The sequence below is a fragment of the Ovis aries genome, chromosome 4 (assembly GCF_016772045.2).
Source record: "Ovis aries strain OAR_USU_Benz2616 breed Rambouillet chromosome 4, ARS-UI_Ramb_v3.0, whole genome shotgun sequence".
Taxonomy (NCBI): Eukaryota; Metazoa; Chordata; class Mammalia; order Artiodactyla; family Bovidae; genus Ovis; species Ovis aries.
The window spans coordinates 18,680,956-18,702,428 of NC_056057.1; positions in this window are offsets into that span (position 1 = coordinate 18,680,956).

Genomic DNA, 21,473 nt, shown 5'->3' on the forward strand with positions numbered 1-21,473 from the left:
TTTCCAAATAGGTCTGAGGCTTGGATGGTTTACTTTACTATCTAGAGGAGGATGTATGGAAATGTTCTTGTTTAAATAACTGCAATTTTCCTACTGGGTTCAGAAAGTAAAGTCATCCTTGGAGGCTCAGACAGTAAAGAATCTGCCTGCAAGTCAGGAAACTGGGGTTCAATTCCTGGGTCAGGAAGATCCACTAGAGAAGGGAATGACTGTCCACTCTTGTATTCCTTCCTGAAGAATTCCAAGGACAGAGGAGCCTGACAGGCTACTAGAATTGGGAATTCCTTTTATTTACAATGTGAAATGTAAAATGTCCTAAATGTCTTAGCTGAGGGAATGGATTACTATCTGAGGGTGTGAACAGATTTGAGAACATTTTCCTGATGGGAGAGATGGCATGGGGTGGGGTGGGGATGACACAGAGAGGCATAAATTAGGAACAAATAAGGATAAAAAAATTGAAAGGGAATAAGAGACTGAGAGATAAAGTAACAGAAAAAAAAAAAGGGAAGTACAGAGAGAAAGAGTGATTAAGAGAGATGGACAACAGATCCAGGGGAAATGAAAGCAGCATATGAAGAAATATATTATTGCATTATTATCTTTACTTTGTGCTAGATCAGAATTTAGGGTGTCAAAAGTTCAAAAGTCAGCAAAGTAATACCAATTGGTCACCAAAGTAGTAAAAGTTCCTAAAAGTTTATTGTTCGTACATGAAAATGACAGTTCTCAAACTAGGAGCATTAAAACCAAAACATGGAATGAGATTCAAGGGTACATTGTTACAAAGCACCTTACTTAGTGGGAAGACAGTGACTGTTTATATTCTTCATTGTAACTGGTTATAATATTAGGATTTTCTTAAATGATAAGGAATTGATTAGTGGTTACCTCATATGAACTTTGGGAAACAGTTGAACTTTTACTTGTGGTTTCCAGAAACATTAACAAATGACCGATGTCAAATTAATCTTACAAAATAGAATTCAGCTTGTTTGTGTGAACAAACTTTTTTTCTGCTCAACGAATGTTTAAGGTAGGCCTGCATACGTTTTCTACTTTAACCACTGAATGCCTAACTACTTTGACCAGTCAATTTGGCAAAAATATTATCAAGAGCCACAACAGTTGTTTTTACAAGTCCCAGATAAATTTCCTATTTTTAAAAGTCATCTTAACACTACAGATCTTTATTTGATAGATTGTACAAAGATCTAGACTTCATAATTCCTGATTAATGTGAGTATAAAGAGGGAAAAATATTAAACTAAATATTTTACATTAACACATTGCCAGAAATTTGGAATGGACAGGGAAAATGAACAGATCTTTGATTTTATATCTAGCTATTTCCCAATTGCTGTACAAAACTAAAAATGCTTATATGTGTTTATAGCTATTATATGTAGAGTTTTAGGGACTTCTCGAGGGGGACACTCAGGCTTCACTGATCTTTACTCACCCTTACACTCCTACACTTAGATAATTTTTCTGTGTATATTAAAGATAATGTTTTACCCAATGCACAGAATCTGACTTATTTAAATGGTTCAGTGACATAAAAGTTACTAAAAATGGGGAAGTTGATGCTTTTCTCTTAAAATTTCTGCAGTAAATGAATTGTGGCAATCAAGTTTCCAAATTCTGTTAGGCACAAAATGTAAAGTTTGACTATTTTAACTTAGGCAATACGTTTAGGCTTTTTTAATTTTACTACCATGAGATAGTATCAAAATGACCCAGTATAACAGTTCACTTAATTTGCAATGTGAAAAATACATTTAATATCTCTGATGAAAAGCAGCTCTATTAAACTGAATGGGCTTTCTCCTATTTTAAATGTCTTAGGTCCTTACAATGAACTTCTAAAAATATCCTCATGCTACTGTATCAAGTGAACATTTCATTTACCATTCTACAGATAAATATACACATAAACCATGTTTTATTTAAGACACTTAGCTGGAGTGTGAAACATGGTTAAATGAGAAATATTTAATAACCCAATTTCAAAAGGTCAGCTTTCTATTTTAATTCCTCAGAATCCATAAATTCTTGACATTGCCAGTATTTAATGAAAACTTTATTGAATCCTGTGAATAAATTAATGAATGATCTTGTTACTATATCACATTAAAACATCAATTGTCTCTCAGGCAAACCCTGAAATTAGAGTCTTTGTAATGTTAAACAGCTCTATATCTCCTGCTCTCAAAGAGGTTCTAATCTGTCTTACTCTTCATTTCTTGCCTAGTCTCTCAGCTTTTCTATCTTGGTCCAAACCAAGAGACTGCTGTTCTTTAACCAATGACAGCTTTATTCTTACTCTAGTCTGGCTTCCTTATGACAAGGTTTATACCCAATCATACAACTTTCTGACAGCACACAATCTAAGTATACTTCTACTTCCATTAACACCCCTAATTTCCTATTCAAATCCCAACCCTATTACAGGCTTTCCCTAACACCTTCTGCTGAGTTGACCACTGTTCCTATGGTGAGTGTTCCTCTGCCTCCTGTCACAAAAATAAACCCAGATATACATATATTCCTGGTGGACATTGATAGTCCTTTTGTGATTGTCTTCTGCCTGAGTTTATCCAGTCCTCTGAGCATGACTTGTAAAATTCTGCATAAATCAGTCTCCTCCTACTTACAAACTTGCTTACAGCTACTTTGCTCCACAGCAGCCTGCTCTCCCAATCAAATTTTAATTTTCTAAATGCTCCATACTCAATATTGATAACAACTAAATAATGAGAAGTGATGAGAACTTGGAAGTGAAATGGGAAGTGAGAAGACAAATATGGGTCGAAATTTCCCAGGCAATCTGGTTTGAAAGAGGAGGAGGGTGGGTGTGACTGCATTACTGAAATGAATCAGGACTCTATGGTCTTTCGCTCCCATGTCCTCAGCCTACCTTTTCTCAGTGGAAAGACTTTAGCCAAAGATTAAGTTTAACCAAAGATATGAGAAAATTCAAAAACGAAGGAACAGTTCAACAAAATTAAATTATAATAGTTTAGCCACTAAGTAATACAATGAGAAAGACTAGAAGTCTCTTCAAGAAAATTAGAGATACCAAAGGAATATTTTATGCAAAGATGGGCACTATTAAGGACAGAAATGGTATGGACCTAACAGAAGCAGAAGATATTAAGAAGAGGTGACAAGAATACACAGAACAACTATACAAAAAAGATCTTCATGACCCAGGTAATCACGATGGTGTGATCACTCACCGAGAGCCAGACATCTTGGAGTGCAAAGTCAAGCGGGCCTTAGGAAGAAGCTTCCCTATGAAAAAAGCTAGTGGAGGTGATGAATTCCAGTTGAGCTATTTCAAATTCTAAAAGATGGTGCTGTCAAAATGCTGCATTAATTATGCCAGCAAATATGGAAAACTCAGCATTGGCCACAGGACTGGAAAAGGTCAGTTTTTATTCCAATCCCAAAGAAAGGCAATGTCAAAGAATGTTCAAACTACCACACAATTGCACTCAAAGTAATGCTCAAAATTCTCCATGCCAGGCTTCAAGAGTAAGTGAACTGTGAAATTCCAGATGTTCAAGCTGAATTTGGAAAAGGCAGAGGAACCAGAGATCAATTTGCCAACATCATCTGGATCATAGAAAAAGCAAGAGAATTTCAGAAAAAAAAGAATCCTCTTCTACTTCATTGACTACTCTAAAACCTTTGATTGTGTGGACCACAACAAACTATGGAAAATTCTTAAAATGACAGCAATACCAGACAACTTACCTGCCTCCTGAGAAAAAGAAGCAACAGTTAGAACCATACATGGAACAATGGACTGGTTGAAAATTAGAAAGGAGTATGTCAAGGCTGTATATTTTCTCCTTGCTTATTTAACTTATATGCAGGGTACATCATGCAAAATGCCAGGGTGTATGAAGAACAAACTGGAATCAAGATTGCTAGGAAAATATCAATAACCTCAGATATGCAGACGACACCACCCTTATAGCAGAATGCAAAGAGGAACTAAAGAGACTCTTGATGAAGGTAAAAGATGAGAGTGAAAAAGCTGGCTTAAAACTCAACATTCAAAAAATGAAGATCATTGCATCTGGTCACATCACTTCATCGCAAATAAGTGGGGAAACAATGGAAACAAGACAAACTTTATTTTCTTGGGTTCCAAAATCACTGCAGATGGTGATTGTAGCCATGAAATTTAAAAAGATGCTTGCTTCCTGGAAGAAAAGCAATAACAAACTTAGACAACATATTAAAAACAGACATTACTTTGCCAAAAAAGGTGCATTTAGTCAAAGCTATGTTTTTTCCAGTTGTTATATATGATTGTGAGTGTTGAACGAAAAAGAAGGCTAAGCACTGATGAATTGATGCTTTTGAACTGTGGTGTCAGAGAAGATTCTTGAGAGTCCCTTGGACTGTGAGGTGATCCAACCACTCAATCCTAAAGGAAATAAGTCCTGAATTTTGATTGGAAGGACTGATGCTGAAGCTGAAACTTCAATACTTTGACCACCTGATGCGAAGAGCCGACATTAGAAAAGATTCTGATGTTGGGAAAGATTGAAGGTAGGAGGAGAAGGGGAAGACAGAGGATTAGATGGTTGGATAGTATCACCAACTCAATGGATATGAGTTTGAGCAGGCTCCAGGAGATGGTTAAAGACAGGGAAGCCTGGCATGCTGTAACCCATGGGATTGCAAAGAGTTGGATATGACTGAGCAAGTGAACAACTATAACAAAATTGAGAACCTTTAGTTCCTCTTCAAGGGCTATCCTTAATATCCTGAGTCTTACTTTGAGATGTTTTACAGAAACTAAAATATCCACCAAGCAGAGGAAGTTAACTATGTGAATATCAGACTGTATGCACAATATAAGCTGCCATAATTCAGATAGGTGGCCTCAAGAACAGAGAACAACTGACCCTGGAGCTAGAGATTTACTTTATATAAAACAAACAAGATGGCATTAATCAGATCTTCTCATGACCAGTTTCAAGATGACTGTTAGAGAAGGCTGCTATGTTTCTGAAGGTAGCCCTGTTCTTTTATCTATGAAAGCTCTTGCCCATTAATTGTCAGTTGGAAGAGTTGGCCTTTGGACAAGAGTCCAGCCTCCTAAATAAAACAAACTTACCCTTCTACCAACCTTGCCTTTTTATTGGCTTTAGAGAGATGAACAGCTGGACCCCTACTTTGATAACAGTTTTAAGTACCCGATGTTGGGCTTCTGTGCTCTCTTTATCTCTGGCTCCCCAGGGTTTTCCCAAGTAGAGCCTCTGGTCATGACAACGTGATGGGATGGCCTAGAAGAGCCCTGCTGCTAGTGGCTAGCTGACCCAAGATGGGCACTGAGGGCATGTTCCTAGCAGCTGCCAGAATTATTTGCTTTGGTGATCCTCCCTGCTTTTCCTAAGTACAGCACTGGCTGCCAACTTACACTTGTCCTTGGTGGAATGGAAACATGCATCTGAATGAGTTGATGAGTTTAAAAACTGAGTAAGTTCACTGCTGCGCACCTGGGCAAACTTTTCCTTAAAAAGATGTTTAATAGGGCATTTTGTCAATTGGTTCTGCCTGCCATTGAGGAGCATCTGCGGGCATGAAGTGCTATTTGGGTTTTCTGTCCATTGATTCTGATGTGTGTCTGACATCAAGGATTATTTGTGTTTGGGAGGTGTTTGGGACTCAGTATTAAAAGGTTTGTGACCATTCTGTCTTCTGTTGTATGAGTATTCCATGTGTATGATTGTGTCTTTGTTGTGTTTTGAAAAATGGGAAATTCAAGTTCAACTCATTAGAAAAACCTTTACCTATGAGATTATGACTAAAGCAAAAGAAAGACAACCTTTTTAAGGATATATGAAACAGTATTCTTTAGCCTCTGGAAAAAATTGGTTAAAATTAAATTCTTCTGAAACTCCAAGACTTGTTCTTTCTGCGCAAGCAGTTAGAGAAAACCAGCTTGAAAAATACTATTTTTAGAATTCTGACCTTGCAAGAACAAAAATATGCCTAGGAGAAATCTTGAAGCTAACGCTTAACATGTCCTTGAAATACAAAACAGCCCATTTTGCCTGAGACTTTTGTCTTGGGTTTACTAGTAAAACTTGAAAAGATGTTTGGATTCATTAAATATACATCTTGTACCATATTAAAGAGAAATTGTACTATGAGAAAAAAGCATGTTTTAGAGGTTATGGAATATGTTCTTAAGCTTTCCAAATGAAAATGCTGGTATAAGTTCAATTACTTGTTTCTTGATTTTGTTAAGGTCTTTTAATCACTAAAAATTGTAATATGTAGTTAAAGCTACTAAAAATGAGAAGAAAAGCATTTCATTGTGCAAAACAAGTAGGATATGTGTTGTTGATGAGACAAGGTATAAAGAATGGAGATATTTTTTCTTGAGGAAAAATGATAACTTTGTTCCATAGCTCGTTGTTTCCGGATGGGAAAAAATATGGGACAAATCATATGGCTGCAAAAAGTGATAAAAGGTTTCTAAGAAAAGGAAATTTTGAGAAAAGAATTTTTTCCTGTACATTGTCAGGAGTGATTAAGCTTAGATTGGATTTAATTTGGTAATTGAACTTTGTAATTAATATTAAGCTGGTACTAGACTGGAATTTGGTTTTCTTTTTCTATGTTAAAAGAACAAAATTTTTCTGGGATATTGAACTGCTTTTGATAATTGTAAGTTTCATTCTCTAGATAACATTGAGTATCCCAAAGGGCCCCTAGGCATCTCAGAATAAATTAAGTAACTAGGATTATTTGGTATGTTAAATTATATGGAAAACATTTGATAACTTTTAGATCATACTGCTGAACTGAGTAAGGAACTTAAAGAATTCTAATGGAAATTTAAAGAATTCAAATGAATGCGAAGAATTGACTCATTTGAAAAGACCCTGATGCTGGGAAATATTGAAGGCAGGAGGAAAAGGGGATGACAGAGGATGAGATGGTTGGATGGCATCACCGACCATGATGGTGATGACATGATGGACATGAGTTTGAGTAAACTCCGGGAGTTGGCAATGGACAAGGGAGGCTGGGCGTGGTGCAGTCCGTGGGGTCACAAAGAGTTAGACATTACTGAGCAACTGACAGGAAGGATATTGCTTTGCTTCAAACCATATTTTTGACCTTCAGGTTCAGGAGGTCAAAATGACTAACATACTTAAAACAATCAAGATGATACTGATCAGACCAGTGCATGACTAATTTCAAGATGGCTGTCTGAGCAGACTGTGCTGATTTTGCATGTAGCCACCTCTCTTTACCTATAAAGCTCCTGCCCACTGCTTATTGGGAGGGACAGGAGTTGAACTTTGGACAAGCGTCTACTCCCTGCCACCACCATCACCACAGGTTGCTTGTCTCCTAAATAAAGCAAATTTTGCTTTCCACCACCCTAGCCTCTTTACTGGCTTTAGAATGGCAAGCAACTGGATCCCCACTTTCAGTAACATGGCCTCAGCATTTTTTTTTTTTTTCATAATGGAATCTGAGGAAAGTCAAGTAAGGGAATTAAAATGCTGTTCATCCCTTACATAAAGTTTTCATGAACTAAGGCTTTATGTGGAAAATTACATTATCCTATCAGCTGGCCACAGAATATGAAGGCTAGACCTGTAAAATCAGAGGCTCTGAGGGTGAACCCCAGGCATTAGTACTTTTCAAAGCTCCCCAGGTAATTTCAATGTGCAGCCAAGATTGAGAACCACTACTATGAAGAAAAATAAAAGAACAATAAAGAAAATCTTCAGTTTAGTGGTTGCTCTGGCAGGGGGAAGAGAAAGATGTCTTCAGAAAGGAATAATCAGAAAGTTTTAACTACCTTGGTAATAGTCTGTTACAAAAACAGGCAATGATATGAGGTGTTTTTCTAATTTTACTATTATAATTGTCATGATCATGCTTTATATACATTAATTTTTGAGTGAAATACTCAATTTGAAATACTTTATAAAATTAAAAATAAAAACTTAGAACAGTTGTCTCAGTTGTCACTGATAACATAATCACTTAGATGCCACTAGCCCAGTATATGCCCTGAATATAAATAGTGAAGTTCTCAAAAAACTACTTGGTATAACACAAAAATGTGTTTTTTTAAAGATAATTTTTTCAATAGAGAGAAATTCCCATAATGAATATCATGGTCTTTAAAACTTTTTTGTTTATGCAATAAGCACAATGTCTTCCCTCCTGTAAATGAAAAGAAACTTAGCATTTTTGAAATTTAGAAATTCTGCCATTGCTGAGCATCTCTGATTCCATGAGGAAAAAGGCTCAGTCTTTGAACTGCTGGAAACCCCAGTAAAGAATTGGCCTTTTGTTCTTCTACCCACAGGAAATTGAAATAAACACAAGGAAGACTGGTTCCATGGCTCTTCCTCTATTGCTTGCAAAGTCCAATTTAAATTTTGCATCTAAACCGTATGTTCTGCCATCATGTTTCATACTGTGCTTGGTCTCTCAGTCCTGTCTGACTCTTTGTGACCCATTGGACTGTAGTCTGCCAGGCTCCTCTGTCCATGGGATTTTTCAGGCAAGAATACTGGAGTAGGTTACCATTTCCTTCTCCATGGCGTCTTCCTGACCTACAGACAGAAAGTGCAGTGACTCCTGCATCTGCTGAGTTGCAGGCAGATTCTTTTCTTCATGAGCCATCGAAGAAGCTCCTAAATCTTATGTTCTCCCATCATGTTCAGAAGAAGTAGAGGGAAGTGACATTTGCTCAGTCATGTCTGACTCTTTGCAACCCCACGCAATAGTCCATGGAATTCTCCAGGCCAAAATACTAGAGTGGGTGGCCTTTCCCTTCTTCAGGGAGTCTTCCCAATCCAGGGGTTGAACCCAGTTCTCCCACATTGCAGGTGGATTCTTTATCAGCTGAGCCACCAGGGAAGCCCAATGGCAGATTTTGTTTTTCCTTTTCTCTTCTAACCCTGTGTTGTCATAGTGACATCTGGTTTCACCTGAACTTAGTGAAAGTGAAAGTTGCTCAGACGTGTGCAACTCTTTGCTGCCCCATGGGCTGTGCAGTCCATGAAATTCCCCAGGCCTGAATACTGGAGCAGGTAGCCTTTCCTTTCTCTAGGGGGTCTTCTCAACCCAGGGATTGAACCCAGGTCTCCCTCATTGCGGGTGGATTCTTTACCAGCTGAGCCACAAGGGAAGCCCAAGAATACTAGAGTGGGTAGCCTATTCCTTCTCCAGAGGATCTCCCCAACCCAGGAATTGAATAGGGGTCTCCTGCATTGCAGGTGGATTCTTTACCAACTGAACTATCAGGGAAGTGTGACACATCATGTTTTATCATCATGTTCAGAGGAATACTAAATCACTGTTTATATCTCACAAAAAAATCATCAAAATGGCAGGTTATATCAGGGAAATTTTTGAGAGATTCACTGTGATTATGTCAAGGTTTTATAAATCCTTGAGATAAATCTAGTGACACTGAAGTGATTATACTTGTTTTGACAGTGATGGCTGTTAACTCGCTCCTAAAGTAGATATTATCACTTAATTATTTATTTAAATTGCCATAGTTTTCCAGATTGAAGTAAGACACTTGAAAGATATTTACCACAAAGAGAATATTGCTGGTCTGTTCTTTTTAAGGGAAAACAACGAGAAAGAAATAGTAACAAGGAAATGAAGAGGAGCTGAACTCTATGATTGTCACTCCATAGTTGAATCAAATGATCTGGCTTGGTGTGGGCATGAGAATTTGGGCTAGATATTAAATAAGATAAGATTCTAAAACTCCAAAATTCTGCTCTACATTCAAGGGCTTGCAAGCTGCCTGTGTCCAGTAAAAAAACATACGGACAGCCTCTCAACATTAATAGGAATAAAAAAGAATTCTGATATTAATACACTTCTAATAATAAACAGTTAGAATGATGAGAATGATAACAGTGATGTTGTCTGAATCAGAGACTGAGGATGTATCACTAAGCAGACAGAGGTCCTCTAATAGCAGTCCATCTGGCTTATCCCTGTTTGTAAATAAGTTTTTATTGGAACACAGTCATGACCATTTGTTTACACAATGTCTATGTCAGGGTTCATTCTGTAAAGATTCACAGAGTAAAGTAGCTACAGCAGTGAACTTTGTAGCTACTTAATTTCCAGGTAGCTCAGTTGGTAAAGAATCTGCCTGCAGTGCACGAGTCCTGGGTTCATTTCCTGGGTCAGGATGATTCCCTGCAGAAGGAAATGGTGCCCTACTCCAGTATCCCTGTCTGGAAAATCCCATGGACAGAGGAGCCTGGTGGGCTGCCGTCTATGGGGTTGCACAGAGTCAGACACGACTAAAGCGACTTAGCAGCAGCAGCAGCAGCAGCAGCAGCATTATTTTAACATGGTAACTTTGAACAAATTGCTTCTCTCTCTCTTTCTTAGTTTCCTCTCCTAGAATATTTCCAAGTTATATAGCATAATAACTGCTATATAGTGAACTATGTAAGTCTTTGATCTTGTTATGATCATAGAAATTTAGATAATGTAACATATCCTAAAAAATGTACCAAGATTATTTTAAGAATTTTAAATGCAAAGGGACATTTTAATGCAATTTTATTGGCAATCATTTTTACAGAATTTCTGGAAATGTGGTTTTTTTTTTTTGCAAAAAGCAGCAATTCTCCATTTCACTACAGACCTCCTAAATTATATGTCCAGCATATCTAACGTCCCAGAAAGTTACATTTCTTAGATCAATCTTTGTTAATCTTATCCTTCACTTACAAATACATTTTTATACTTTTCAGCTAGTAAGATCCTTCATCTTGTAGAATTAAGTATTTAGAAAAATTTTGCTTCCTATGATAGTCTACAAAAGCCTAACTGAATCTTCCTTGGCATTTCCAGATGAAGAACGCTGATGTACCAAGGATTATGGGTGTTTTCTCCTTAAGTCATTGTTTCACTTTGTTCCACTCTAGATAGAGAAGAAATACATTATGTCATGAATTTTACTGTTTAGATAGGGCCACATTTATATGATGAACTGATGCTGGCAGCTGAAGTTAATGACGCAGGACTGTCCACACACTCCTTTCCACTGGGCCCATTCTCTATGGCACTCCTTGCCAATAAGGGAAACACTTGGCAATGACATAGTAAATGGCAAGATTTTAACACTGCCAAGGGACTATGTGAGTGCTTAATGAGCCATTTCACTTTGTGAATGTCTTACTCTTTGCTCTGTGGTGTTAGCTCAGTGGGCAAATTGGAACTATAAAGTCCAAGGCTGCCAAAAACATCTCTGGTAATAGAGTGAGAATTTTTTTTATCTCTGTGTCTTTATTTGTGTGTTTATTTGTGTGTGTATCTGTGTATGTGTGCTCAGTCATGCCCGACTCTATGCAATCACATGGACTCTAGCCCTCCAGGCTCCTCTGCCCATGGGGTTTCCCAGGAAAGCATACTGGAGCAGGTTGTCATTTCCTCCTCCAGGAGACCTTCCTGACCCAGGAATCACACTTGAATCTCTTGAGTTTCCTGAATTGGCAGGCATATTATTTACCACTGTGTCACCATTTTGTAAAGTATTTCTCATGTCATTTTTCAAGAGATAATTCACTGTTCTATCAGAATGGTAAATATTCTCTTTTGTCAATGGGTTAGTTGACCCATTACTGGAATTTTGGCACTGAATTATTTTCATTTTGTAACTTTACCTTGGAATCAATTCCCTGTTACATCCCATATCCCTCAGCTGTGATGTGAGTCGTTTATGGTTTATGCATATCAACCAGGTAACACCATTGGCAAAGATGAGCTTCATCATTCTATATCCTCTGATCAGCAATAGGAATAATATGAGTAGATAACAATAAAAAGGAAATATCCCAGAATTTGAAATCTGATGAAATTGTAACAAAATAAAGGTTAAGTCAACTTAAATAGTATCATTTTATTCATAATGCCTGTGTTTTCTCTCTCCCTCTCTCTCTCTCTCTCTCTCTCTCTCTCTCTCTCTCACACACACACACACACACACACACACACACACAAGCAATAGTCTAGTCTCTCCTTGTTTCTCACTTGTTTTATTACCATTATAAGGAAATCCTGTGGACAGAGGAGCCTGGGGGCTAAAGTCCATGGGGTCACAGAAGAGTTAGAAATGACTTAGAAACTAAAGAACACCACCAGAGGTATAATATATTTCAGGCTGAGCACTATTGAATGTTTGGTAAGAGCAACAGATTTTAGAGTCAGACCTCCTGGTTTTGAATATTATGTAGACTGCTTAGTAGAAGTGTAACATAAAACATATACCTTAATTTCTCTTAAAGAAAGTTTTCTCACTTATAAAACAAAGATAACAGTATGTGTCCTTCATAGAATGATTTGAATATTAAAAGTTATAAAGCATACACGTCGCTTATTGCAGCACCTTGAATACAAAAAGCAACATCATAACTTATTTAAATAATAAAAGAAGGATTTCAACTAAAGTGAGTCAATATATTGACTTCCAACATTCTTCTGATGCTCCTGCACTTGTTCAGTCCTCAGAAAATGAACAGAAGTCCAGTTGGTTGAAAGAATGGTTGGCTAGCTTAAGAGATCTCCTCATAAACAATTTTCCTTAAGAGTCAAACTCTTCACAAAATATGTTTCCCTAATACCTATCATTAATATCCAGATTGTCAAATTAGATGAGATTAAAATTTTTTTTATAATCCTATAGGGCTCTGTGGGATTTACTTCATCCTGGTCTCCAGAAGCCATGCTGTGACATGGTTAGGTATTATACTGTCTTATTCTGGTCACGTTAGCTCACTTGGATATTTCCTTTATTTTCATTCAGAAAAGCAATAGTATAGAAAATGTATATAGTAAAAATCCACGTTTGCAAATCAACACCCAGCTTTGTCAAACTGCAGCATGTTACTGCATTTGCTTTGAACCATTTTTAAAGAAATAACATGTTAAAGTTGGTGATTCCAGCTTACCTTTTCAATTCATCTTCTGTTCATATTACCATAATTCCTTGCTGAATTTAATCACCGTTTTTTACACTTATGCATTGTTTATATAATTTCTGTAAGTGTTTATTACTTTTGCTTCATGAATCCTTAAATTATAGATAGATGATAGACAGATAGATAGAAGAATAGACATTTATAAGTAGATAGCCATGCGTCCAGTATTATTGAATGTCTTATGAGCCTTGGTAATTTATACATTCTCCTCTAGTTCTCAATTTTCATTCAGTAGTTTTTACAGAGTCCAGCTATAGACTATAACAAAATTTATTCATTCTGTTCTTAATAGACATTGGGTGGTATCCAGTTTGGAACCATTATTATAAGGAACTAGAATTATGTACTTGAATAAATGTCTAAGGGTCTGCATTTATATTGGATAGAATAGTCTCTATAAAGTGTAGCCTTTCAATAATATTGGATATTTTACTAGTGACTAGCAGTGTAAGAAAGTTCTGACTGCCATAAACTCTTTCTAATACTTGATAATATCAGACATTTTATAATATTTGCCAACTTGATAAGTGTAACATAGAATTCTTATGTTAATTTTTATTTCTACAATGTTTGTGAGATTGAGCAGCCTTTTTTAATGACCTTCAATTTTTTTCTACTCTTGAATGAAAATGCATATCATTTCACTATTTTTATTTAAAGATTTTTTCATACTAGTGTTTTCTATTACAAATTATTTAAATATTCTCTATTGGAGAAGGCAATGGCAACCCACTCCAGAGTTCTTGCCTGGAGAACCCAGGGACAGGGGAGCCTGGTGGGCTGCCATCTATGGGATCTCACAGAGTCAGACATGGCTGAATCAACATAGCAGCAGCAGCAGCAGCAAATATTCTCTATACTTTTCTTCCCAGACTGACATCCTTTATCCTTTGTATCTTTTATTTTCACACAACAGTTATTTGAACAAGTTATTATTATACTACCTTTATTATCAGGTGCTCAAAAATAATATATCACATCTATTCTCTATTTGTTCAGTTCAGTTCAGTTGCTCAGTCGTGTCCAACTCTTTGCGACCCCATGAATTGCAGCCCGCCAGGTCTCCCTGTCCATCACCATCTCCCGGAGCTCACCGAGACTCACGTCCATCGAGTCTGTGATGCCATCCAGCCATCTCATCCTCGGTCGTCCCCTTCTCCTCCTGCCCCCAATCCCTCCCAGCATCAGAGTCTTCTCCAATGAGTCAACTTTTCGCATGAGGTGGCCAAAGTACTGGAGTTTCAGCTTTAGCATCATTCCTTCCAAAGAAGTCCCAGGGCTGATCTCCTTCAGAATGGACTGGTTGGATCTCCTTGCAGTCCAAGGGACTCTCAAGAGTCTTCTCCAACACCACAGTTCAAATGCATTAATTCTTCGGTGCTCAGCCTTCTTCACAGTCCAACTCTCACATCCATACATGACCACAGGAGAAACCATAGTCTTGAATAGACAGACCTTAGTCGGCAAAGTAATGTCTCTGCTTTTGAATATACTATCTAGGTTGGTCATAACTTTTCTTCCAAGGAGTAAGCGTCTTTTAATTTCATGGCTGCAGTCACCAACTGCAGTGATTTTGGAGCTCAGAAAAATAAAATCTGACACTGTTTCCACTGTTTCCCCATCTATTTCCCATCAAGTGATGGGAGCAGATGCCATGATCTTCGTTTTCTGAATGTTGAGCTTTAAGCCAACTTTTTCACTCTCCTCTTTCACTTTCATCAAGAGGCTTTTTAGGTCCTCTTCACTTTCTGCCATAAGGGTGGTGTCATCTGCATATCTGAGGTTATTGATATTTCTCCTGGCAGTCTTGATTCCAGCTTGTGTTTCTTCCAGCCCAGCGTTTCTCATGATGTACTCTGCATAGAAGTTAAATAAGCAGGGTGACAATATACAGCCTTGACGTACTCCTTTTCCTATTTGAAACCAGTCTGTTGTTCCATGTCCAGTTCTAAATGTTGCTTCCTGACCTGCATACAGATTTCTCAAGAGGCAGGTTAGGTGGTCTGGTATTCCCATCTCTTTCAGAATTTTCCACAGTTTATTGTGATCCACACAGTCAAAGGCTTTGGCATAGTTAATGAAGCAGAAATATATGTTTTTCTGGAACTCTCTTGCTTTTTCTTCATATAATAATAAGATTTGCAAGACATTTATATTGATTTTTCGCTAGTTAAAAAATATCCATTATGGAGAATTTGAAAGCTAAAAAGCAGAATATTAAAAATTCTGTAAAAAGACATATTTATTCTTGATATTTTGGATCTTACTTTGCTTTGATATTGTCACTGTGATAAACAAAACTTAAGATTTGTAGGTATAGACTTAATAGGTGAAAACAAGGCTTTTGGCAGATATTGCTGGATTGTTGTCCAAAAATGTGTTATATCATACTCCCTACAAGAGATGGTTCCTGGGTGTTCTTTGGAAGGAATGATGCTAAAGCTGAAACTCCAATACTTTGGCCACCTCATGGGAAGAGTTGACTCATTGGAAAATACTCTGATGCTGGGAGGGATTGGGGGCAAGAAGAGAAGGAGACGACAGAGGGTGAGATGGCTGGATGGCATCACTGACTCGATGAACATGAGTTTGAGTGAACTCCAGGATTTGGTGATGGACAGGGAGGCCTGGTGTCCTGCAATTCATGGGGTCACAAAGAATCTGACACGTCTGAGTGACTGAACTGAAATGAACTGAACTGAACTGAACAGGAGTATATGCAATTTTTGATTCTCTAAAAATTCATTAAAATTGATTATCAGCCTGGTGGCTCAGTTGGTAAAGAACCTGCCTGCAGTGAGGTAGACTTGGCTTTGATCCCTGGGCCAGGAAGATCCCCTGGAGAAGGAAATGGCAACGCATTCCAGTATTCTTGCCTGGAGAATCCCGTGGTCAGTGTAGTCTGGTGGGCTAGAGTCTATGGGGTCACCAGGAGTCAGAAATGACAGAGCAACTAACACATACATTTTTAAAATAGTTTCACAAACTTGTTGGTGAAGAAGAAAACTTTGTTCCTTTAATTAATAACATTCTCGGTTCAGTTCAGTTGCTCAGTTGTGTCTGACTCCTTGCAACCCCATGAACTGCAGCACATCTGGCTTCCCTGTCCATCACCACTCCGAGTTCACTCAAGCTCATGTCCACTGAGTCGGTGATACCATCCAACCATCTCATCCTCTGTCATTTCTTTCTCCTCCTGCCAATCATTCCCAGCATCAGGGTCTTTTCCAATGAGTCAGTTCTTTGAATCAGGTGGCCTAAGTAATGAAGTTTCATCTTCAACATCAGTCCTTCCAATGAACACTCAACGGACTTGTTGGATCTCCTAGCTGCCAAAAGGACTCTCAAGAGTCTTGTCCAACATCACAATTCAAAAGCATAAATTCTTTGTCTCTCAGCTTTCTTTATAGTCCAAATCTCATATCCATACTTGACTACTGGAAAAACCAAACCTTTGACTAGATGGACCTTTGTTGGCAAAGTAATGTCTCTGTTTTTAATATGTTGTCTAGGTTGGTCATAACTTTTCTTCCAAGGAGCAAGTTTGTTTGTTTGTTTGTTTTTAAATTTCATGGCTGCAGTCACCATCTGCAGTGATTTTGGAGCCCCCAAAATAAAGTCTGTCACTGTTTACATTGCTTCCCCATCTCTTTACCATGAAGTGATGGGATTGGATGCCAAGATCTTAGTTTTCTGAATGTTGAGTTTTACACCAACATTTTCACTCTCTTATTTCACTTTCATCCAGAGGCTCTTTAGTTCCTCTTTGCTTTCTCCTATAAGGGTTGTGTCATCTGCATATCTGAGGTTATTGATACTTCTCCCAGCAATCTTGATTCCAGCTTGTTTCATCCAGCCTAGCATTTCTCACAATGTCCTGTCCATATACATTAAATAGGGAGGGTGACAATATACATCCTTGATGAACTCCTTTCCATATTTGGAACGAGTCTGTTGTTCAATGTCCAGTTCTAACTCTTGCTTCTTGACCTGCATACAGAATTCTCAGGAGGCAGGTTAGGTGGCTGCTATTCCCATCTCTTAAAGAATTTTCCAGTTTGCTGTGATCCACTGGACATGGAACAATGGACTGGTTCCAAATAGGAAAAGGTATACGTCAAGGCTGTATATTGTCACCCTGCTTATTTAACTTCTATGCAGAGTACATTATGAGAAATGCTGGACTGGAAGAAACACAAGCTGGAATCAAGATTTCTGGGAGAAATATCAATAACCTCAGATATGCAGATGACATCACCCTTATGGCAGAAAGTGAAGAGGAACTCAAAAGCCTCTTGATGAAAGTGAAAGTGGAAAGTGAAAAAGTTGGCCTAAAGCTCAACATTCAGAAAATGAAGATCATGGCATCCGGTCCCATCACTTCATGGGAAATAGATGGGGAAACAGTGGAAACAGTGTCAGACTTAATTTTTGGGGGGGCTCCAAAATCACTGCAGATGGTGACTGCAGCCATGAAATTAAAAGACACTTACTCCTTGGAAGAAAAGTTATGACCAACCTAGATAGTATATTCAAAAGCAGAGACATTATGTTGCCAACTAAGGTCCGTCTATTCAAGACTATGGTTTTTCCTGTGGTAATGTATGGATGTAAGAGCTGGACTGTGAAGAAGGCTGAGCGTCAAAGAATTGATACTTTTGAAATGTGATGTTGAAGAAGACTCTTGAGAGTCCCTTGGACTGCAAGGAGATCCAATCAGTCCATTCTGAAGGAGATCAGTCCTGGGATTTCTTTGGAAGAAATGATGCTAAAGCTGAAGTTCCAGTACTTTGGCCACCTGATGTGAAGAGTTGACTCATTGGAAAAGACTCTGATGCTGGCAGGGATTGGGGTCAGGAGGAGAAGGGGACGACAGAGGATGAGATGGCTGGATGGCATCACTGACTCGATGGACATGAGTCTGAGTGTACTCCGGGAGTTGGTGATGGACAGGGAGGCCTGGCGTGCTGCGATTCACAGCATGGGGTCACAAAGAGTTGGACACGACTGAGCGACTAAACTGCCTGACTGACACAGTCAAAGCCTTTGCATAATCAATAACGCAGAAGTAGATGTTTTTCTGGTATTCTTTCACTTTTCTGATGGTCCAACGGATGTTGGCAATTTGATCTCTGGTTCCTCTGTTTTTACTAAATCCAACTTGAACATCTGGAATTTTGTGGTTCATGTACTGTTGAAGCCTGGCTTGGAGAATTTTGGGCATTACTTTACTAACGCGTGAGATGAGTGCAATTGTGCAGTAGTCTGAACATTCTTTGGCTTTGCATTTCTTTGGGATTGGAATGAAAACTGACCTTTTCCAGTCTGTGGCCACTGTTGAGTTTTCCAAATTTGCTGGCATATTGAGTGCAGCACTTTCACAGCATCATCTTTCAGGATTTGAAATAGCTGAACTGGAATTCCACCACCTCCACTAGTTTTGTTCATAGTGATGCTTCCTAAGGTCCACTTGGCTTCACATTCCAGGATTTCAGGCTCTAGATGAGTCATCAGACCATTGTGGTGACCTGAGTCATGATGATCTTTTTGATATAGTTCTTGCCACCTCTTCTTAATATCTTCTGCTTCTATTAGGTCCTTACTGTTTCTGTCTTTTATTTTGCTCATCTCTGCATGAAATGTTCCCTTGGTATCTCTAATTTTCTTGAAGAGATCTCTAGAGTTTCCCATTCTATTGTTTTCCTCTATTTCTTTGCCTTGATCACTGAGGAAGGCTTTTTTATCTCTCCTTGCTATATTCTTAGTTTTCTAATCATAATGAAAACAGTGCATTTTTCTTATAATTACTAATCTCTCATATCTTTGATAAATCATTTTATGACTTACTCCCCATTTATCCTAGTGATTTTACTACTTACTTATGTGACTTTGTATATTAAGGTTAGTAGGCATAAATCTTTAATATTACACATTTTCTTTTTTGCTATACATGTTTAACATAAAGTTCTTACTATTTTATATGATACTTAGAAAGTATTATGTAGTTGAGTATATTGATGCTTTTTATTTATGCTACATTTTACTTCATTTGTTAGAGTTGTTCTTCATATTGAAATCAATGAAATATTTTTAGAAATCTATTTAACATCTTTTGATACATTTTATTTTTAAGTTAATAACCAAATTTCCCAAATTCAAGTGTTTGTAAATTCCTTTATAATATATATTTTGTATATATACTAAAATTTACTTCCCATCTGCTTATTCTTTGAAGCTTACTTCAGGCCCATATGGTTTTAAAGAACGATTGGAATTTATCCTATTTTATTCCTGATACTGGGAAAGATTGAAGGCAGGAGAAGAAGGGGCAGACAGAGGATGAAATGGTTGGATGGCATCACTGACTTTATGGACATGAGTTTGAATAAGCTTTGGGATTTGGTGATGTACAGGGAAGCCTGGCATCCATGTTACCATGCAGTCCATGTTACCGTAGAGTCGGACACGACTGAGTGAACTGAACTGAAGTGATTCCATTCTTTTTCTAAATAGGTTTTTACATTCCTCATTTTAAAATTATTTTAATTGAGACCAAGCCTCTCGTCTGAAATAAACAAAATGTATGTGATAGCAATCTCTAAAACTAAATGAAAGTGGGGAAAACCACATTTAATCTGTTCATTCAGAACAAGTTACTAATTCATTACAATCTTCTTTTCAGTTTTCAGTAAATCTTCTCATTCTCAGCATAAAGCTACTTTTTATTGGTTCTCATTTGTTCTGTTACTACTGTGAATAGAAATCTTAAAAGACTTTCAAGCATATGGTAAAGCTATTTATTTTTGCTCCTTTATTTGTTCCAAGTACATTATCCTTCTCACATTAATTTTAAGCATATTTCATAGGCTTGCTTATATTATCTAGACACATAAGCATACTAGCAGACATAATGATAATTTTTTCTCTTTATTTCTAGCAGATTGTTTCTTAATTTTGTTTTATGTGTTCATACTGGTATGAAAATTCAGAGAAATGTTAAATAAAAATGAAGATTGCATTTATCTACCTCGCATTTATAACTCTGTCTGTTCTTTAACATTTTAATATTGTGTACACTTTTGAATTAAGAAGTCTTTTTATTATGAAAAAGAAAAATTCTTTTGTGAATTGTCTTAGATTTTCATCAACTATGGTTGCTAAATTTAATTAACTAACTAATTTAATTAACTTACACACACATTTTAAAAAATAGTTTCAAAGACTTGCTGGTGAGAAAGAAAACTTTGTTACTTTAATATATATATATGTCTAATCATAACTGAAACAATGCATTTTTCTTATAATTATTGATCTTTCATATCTTTGATAAATCATCTTATGATTAACTTCCCATTGATAATTATCTTTGTAATTTTCTACTTACTTACATGACTTTGTTCTATGAAAGATTGCAGGTGTATATCTTTAATATTATACATTTTATTTTTTGTTATATGTGTTTAACATAAATTTCTTGCTATTTTATATGACACTTTAAAAGCATTATGTAGTTGAGTATAATTATTTAACTAAATCATTTAAAAGTTTTCTAAATGATCTGCAATTATAGGTTTAATTTCATCTTTGTTAGCTACATAGGAAAACATTTTGATAAATTAATAAATTTTTGGTTTGTTTTCAAAAATTTTTATTTTGGTGTATAGTCGATTAACAATATTATGCTAGTTTCATGTATACAAAAAAAGTGATTCAGTTATACATATACATATATCTATACTTTTTCAACTTTTTTCTCATTTATTACAGAATATTAAGCAAAGTTCCCTGTGCTATATAGTAGGTATTTGTTGGTTATGTATGGTTTGGTTTTTTATGTTGTTTCAGCTTGTACTGGATGCTGATCAGCAAATGTAATCTGTATATTGAATAATTTAATTAGTTTTTCTTTTTGATTTATTATATAACTTTATTCTTGTTCTAAATGTATTTTTTTACTTATATATAGTTGAATTACAGTGTTGTGTTAATTATTCCTGTACAACAAAGTGACTCAGTTATACATATATACACATTCTTTTCCATTATGGTTTATCACAGGATATTGAGTATAGTTCCTTGTGCTATACAGTAGGACCTGTTGTCTATCCATTCTGTATGCACCAGTTTGCAACAACAAAAAAAAAATCCCAAACTTCCAATCCAACCCTCTTCCACCCACTGCTGCCTTGGCAAATACCAGTCTATTCTCTATGTCCCTGATTCTATGTATTCATTTTTGTAATATTTTAGATTCCACATATATGTGTTATCATATGATATTTGTCTTTCTCTGTATGACTTACTTCACTTAGTATGATAATCTCTATATCCAGCCATGTTGCAAATGGCATTGCTTCATTCTTTTTTATGGCTGAATAATATTACACTGTATACATGTACCACATATTGCTTATCCAGTCATCTGTTAATGGACATTTAGCTTGCTTCTAT